Source organism: Lepisosteus oculatus, chromosome 16 (assembly GCF_040954835.1).
Source record: "Lepisosteus oculatus isolate fLepOcu1 chromosome 16, fLepOcu1.hap2, whole genome shotgun sequence".
Lineage (NCBI taxonomy): Eukaryota > Metazoa > Chordata > Actinopteri > Semionotiformes > Lepisosteidae > Lepisosteus > Lepisosteus oculatus.
The window spans coordinates 19,657,820-19,663,586 of record NC_090711.1 but is presented as its reverse complement, the minus strand read 5'-3'; the positions used below and the strand labels follow the sequence as shown (position 1 = coordinate 19,663,586).

Below are 5,767 nucleotides of genomic sequence, written 5' to 3'. Positions count from 1 at the left end.
GGCACCTGAAGGTTTTTTGAGAGACTGTGAATGGATGAATAAGAACTTCTCATCCAGGAAGAACTGAGTGTTGAGGGAATATAATGGAGTATTCAACAGTCATGGAAATGGAAGAAATGTTTTAGGTTTGTTTGTGAGTGAAAAGTGGAGGTAAGGGATGTTTATATTGGATGATTTGCATAAAATGATGGGGAATAAAGAAGGAAAGTAGTAAATAACAGAAAGGTGAGGATATTAACATTAAATGTATAGAGATTGGGAGACAAAGTAAAGTGAACCTCAGTTTAAACTTGAGGACTTTGGATTTTGCTGTTTATTTTTTGCAGAAGATGTTGAGGTTTTTACACATGAAGAGAGGATCAAGATGGAGTACAGGAGGGGTTTGCACCTCTGGAATGGGGATTTTATTTGGGGAATTTTGACCTGATAAAAGTTGCAAGGTAGAGGTACCTGGAAGGGTGTTTAACACTTCCATTTGCTATGGAAACAGATGTTTCGTATTGGTGATCGTGTATACTCTGGCTGTTGAGAGCAGAGTTCTACAAATATTTACACTTGGTTTGTATAACTAACCCTCTGGTAACTTACAGAGGGAGACCTTCATGTGGGTTTGAGGGACAAGAATGATGCAGGAACAAGGCAACAGCGTTTTTTGTGGCAGTTTTTTTTAGTTGACTGTGCTTTTAGAGCCATGGGTGAGAAGATTGTGGATGTGCTTCCATAGTGATTTTTTCCTCCATAGCCTCTGCTTTATCACTTATACAGTCAGCCTATTCCAGAGACCTTTTCATTGTCTTACTATGAGCATGTAGATTCCAAAACTCTACGGCAGCAGAAGTGAGCAATTACCTGCTCGAAAACGAATGTGTTCCCAAAAGCATATACTGCACAATTCTGCAACATTTGCAAATATTCCCGATGCATAACAACGTTGTGTACTCTGCATTGTTCCATTTTATACCATGACAGGATAATACATTGTATTAATTATTGTTGCTGCTGGGCTTTGAGTTGCTTACTTCTTAGACTAGCTTGCAGAGAAAGTCATTGCCCTGTTTTGTCTATCAATTAATAAAAAGGTCAATGTAGAACATGTTATTACTGTGAATTTGTTTTTGTGCATTTATAATAGTCCTCGTTGCCCCTATTTGGATTAAAATCGCAAATGCATGTTTTAATTAAATGCTTATATTGATTCACAATCTGACAATGGAAGACGGAACAAAAGCATCTGTGAAATCACGTTCCCGAATGTCCCCCACTGTGCTCGACAATCTTGGGAAGAACACAGAATGGCCCATTAATAAAATTGTTGTAACTTTGGTCCATCAGTTCTTCCTTCCGGAACTTGTAAATCGCATGGATCAGTTCTTGCTTTTTGCTGGGTTTTGCCAATTTCTGAATATAGTCTTTCGGGGAATGCCATACCATCTCTATTGGATTTAACTCTGGGGATTCAGCTGGAGTTCTCACCTAGTTCACTCCCTCTGCTTTAAGCCTCGCCTTTGCAGCTGTGAGTTTTGAGTCATTGTCCTGAAGGAAACAGTCCCTTGATCCAATGTGCTCCCTGATGTATGGGACAGCATGCTGTTTGACCACGACTTCCTCAAAGAATCCACGATCCATTATTCCTTTGAAAATAAGAAGTGGTCCCAGGCCTCTTCTAGATATAGCCCCCCCAAACGTGAACCTTCAGTGGATATTTTGTCTTTGGCTTATTCAGATCTTCCCTTTTTTATGAAATCGACACCATTGAAAACTGTTCCAAAGCCACTGTTTCATCAGTGAAAAGTCCATCATGAAATGCTTCTCCCTGTTCTATCCATTGAAGCACTTGCTTAAGCCTTTTTTTTATTCTTATTATATGGCATGTTTTTTTTATCTCCATCCAAGCCCTCTGCGCACTCTTCTTATCGATGTCGGACTTGTTCACACCGAGGTCAGCCCATAGCCGACTTTGAAGTTGAGCTGTTGTTAGCCTATTTTCCTCCATCACTTTATCAGTGGCTCACACAATAGAACTTGGGGGGTGGAGAGAGAACTTTGATGCAAATAACTTCTGTACAGAAGTTGCATTCTGACAACAATTGATTAAGACAATCTGTCAAAGTGCAATGAAATAAAATATGCTGGACAGAGAGGCAGACATTATTATGCAGAAGACAATGATAACGATTTATGTTGCATTGTCAGATTATGAATCAAAGACACTTAATTTAACATGCATTTGCAATTTAAATTGGAATGTGTGTAACGGGAACCCTTATTATTTCTCTCTTATCAACACTTGTTAATAAAATGCTTTTATTCATTCATAATCTGACTCGCAGAACTCACATTCCCGAATGCCCCCCACCCCACTCAACAATCCTAGGAAGAACATGAAACAGCCTGTTAATAAAATTGTTGCAATTTTGTCAGTTCTTCCTCCTAGAACTTGTAAATCACATTGATCAGTTCTTGCTTTGTTCTGGGTTTAGCAGTTTTCCAAATAGTCTTTCAGGGAATCCCAAACCATCTCTATCGAATTTAGATCTGGGGATTCAGCTGGAGTTTTCACTCCAGTTCACTCCTTCTGCTATAAGCCTCACCCTTGCTGCTGTGTGTTTAGGATCGTTGTCTTGAAAGAGACGGTGCCTTGATTCAAAGTGCTCCCTGATAAATTGGGCAGCACGATAAATTGACCATGACTTTTTTTTTTCACGATCCATAATTCCTTCAAAAATAAGAAGTGGTTCTGGGGCCTCTTCTAGATATCCCCCCCCAAGATGTGAACCTTCAGTGGATATTTGGGCTTTGGCTTGTTCACATCTCCCCTTTTTACAAAATGACATGGTTGAAAACTCTTCTAGAGCCACTGTTTCATCAGTGAAAAGTACATCATGAAATGCCTCTCCCTGTTCAATCCATTGAAGCACTTGTTTGAGCCTTTCCTCTTTATTTTTTACCCTTATCATGGGGCATGTGTTGGTTTTTATATCTCCATCCAAGCCCTCTGCGCACTCTTCTAATCGATGTCAGACTCACACTCGCACCGAGGTCAGCCCACAGCTGTCTTTGAACTTGCATCGCCGGTAGCTCATCATTTTCATCTGTCAGTATCAATAGAATATTGTTACAAAGTTATTTACCTTTGCATCGTCCTTGGTTTAGATTCTCTTTGCCTCCTCTCCCCTTTATAATATCTCACTGTGCTTTAATAAACAAAGATGTCCATGGAAGCCAAATGCTGTACAGTGTCTCTTGTTAACTTCCTGTTTCTTTTCGTCCTCATTATCTGGTGTGAGAGTCTTCTTGATTTTGGCCATAGTCTGTCTCCTTACCAAAGCTATAGTGCAGTATGTTGTTTGTCCTGACAAATGGTACAGATAAATATGTACTATACTGACTAGCTAATATCTGGGCAACGTTTCTTTCCTCTACTCGAACACAATATAAAATACTCAAATTTAAAACAATACACCAGGCAGTGTGATAGACACATTAGCAAGTTAATGCAATTCCGTTGAAAAGCCAGGCGTGATTTTCTTTCCCAGCCTCAGCAGCAGACAGCAGATAATTTTCTAAAGTGCTAATTAAAAAGCCAGGTGTGATTTTTTTTTTTTTTTTTTTTTTAGCAGACAGATCAGGCAAAAACTATGCCTATAATAGTTAACATGGCTCAGCCACTTGTAAGAGCAAGATGACCTTCTGCTATCTAAACTATTTTTTCCAGCTTTTAAAGTCATGCAATGTGATTTCAGACGTCTGCTCTTCTGTCAGTTACGAGTTATGCACAATACTAGTAAAAACCCACCAAGGCACCCCCATGCAGTTGGTAACCCCCAAAACCCAAAGCATAACAGCATCATAAATCCCAAATGGACACTGTGTGCAGCATAACATCCCCCCCCACCCCCTTCAGAAAATGAAACAATCACAGTTCTCACAGACTGTGAAAAGCATTGCTGGAAGTAGTGCTGGCAAGCAAAATAAAAACAATAAAGAACTAAGTCTTTAAACCAGGCTGGACTGGACCCTGGCTGGCCATGGAGAAGGGGCTATGGGCTGCTCTGCCACAGGAACCGATGGCTCCACCGGGACGTCGATCTCACCTGGGGGGTCCAGGGGCATTTGTAGCTCATGGCCATCGTGACCCATCAGAGAGGAAGAAGGTGCCGGGACCCAGCAGCTCTGTGACCTGTGAAGGAGAAGACCAAACGACTGGAGCTTGTGCTGCAGATGGGCCTTCGGATCTGGACCCAATCCTGGACTGTGATCCCACATGGCTTCACCCTGTGTGACCTGTCGTACCGCCTTTTCAAGTGATGCTGGTGTCTGGCCTCCCTGCTGTGGGTGTGCACTGGAGGGCTTGGAGCTGGGTACACCTGGAACCTGTCCAGGGGCATTTGTAGCTCACGGCCGAGCATGACGAAGGCTGGTAAGCTGCCAGTCGTGGTGTGCTGTGAGGCCCTGTAAGGAAGGAGAGTGCAGAGCAGCGTGGCTGAGAAGGAACTGCCCTTGGACAGGGTGGCTCTGATGTGATTTATGAGCGTGTGGTTCAGGCGTTCCACACTCCTGTTCGCCTTTGGGTTGTAGAAAGCAGTGCGAAGATGTCGAATTCCTAGGTCAGCCAAGAAACTCACTCTCTAGACACAAACTGTGGCCCATTGACAGTTGTGATGATGGTTGGCAGCTCCCAGTGGGCACAGAGGGATTCCAGGAAGTCTGTGACAGCTTGAGTAGTGACGAATCCTGTGGAGGCGATTTCTGGCCATTTTGAATGGAAGTCATAGGCCACTATGAGGAAGCGCTGATGGGGCAGGACACCACGCAGCTCCCCACAGATGTCCAGCTGGAGGTGATCCCAGGGCATGGCTGGCCAGTCTGGCCAGGGCTGAAGAGGAAGTCCTCCTGCTAAGGAGGCAGGCCTTGCAGTTTCTGACCAGTGCCTCTGTCCTGGTTGATTCCTGGCCACCACACCAGATCCTGGCACTGTTGCTTGACCATAACAATGCCCATGTGGCCTGCATGTGCCATCTGGAGATCATGGTTGGAGACTAGTCATTCCAGCAAGAGCTCCCCTTTCAGAAGGAAGGGGCCCAGTTCGGCAGAGACTTTGGAGGGCCAGCCTGAGCACATAAAGGTGCGAAGCTGGGAGAGCACTGGGTCCTGTTCTAAGGCCTTCTGTAGTTCCTGGAGAGAGACTGTGGCCTGAAGTGGAATGAAGAGCGTTTGGATGAGGTCAGGCTCGAGTGTGTCTGATTCAAGACCTCCAGGCAAGTCAGGAAAGGTTGCAGCTCTACTGTCCCACTCTACATTCTTGTGTCCTGGAGTGAACTTCAGTGCAAATATGTATTGCTGGAGCCTCTCAGACCAGCGGTGGGGTCTGAGTGGTCGATGCCCTGTTCCTGAAGTGGTGAGCAGCGCGGTGAGGGCCTAGTTGTCTGTCCCTAATCTACGACCGTACAAATACAAGTGCCACCTTTCACATGTCCAGACCTCTTGCCAGGGCCTCTCGCTCCCCCAAAGAGTACTTCTGTTCTGCTGGACTGAGAGCCTGGGAGGTGAAGATGATAGATTGCTGCACCCAGTTGTGAAGCTGGGACAGTACAGCTCCCACAGTGGTGCTGGAGGTGTCGCAAGTGATGAAGGTGGGGCTGGAGAGGTCGAAGTGTCAGGATAGGAAGTGAGGTGAGCTGAGCCTTCAGGAGACGGACGGCTTCAAACCAAGCATGAGTCCAAACCCAAGGGGCATCCTTCTGCAGCTGATGAAGTGGGGCTGTAG

At 44.7% G+C, this 5,767-nt stretch overlaps 1 pseudogene; it reads right to left on the bottom strand.

Moving 5' to 3' along the window:
- Positions 1-1,239: 1,239 nt before the first annotated feature.
- Positions 1,240-4,855, bottom strand: LOC138223314 (uncharacterized; annotated as a pseudogene).
- Positions 4,856-5,767: the final 912 nt, after the last annotated feature.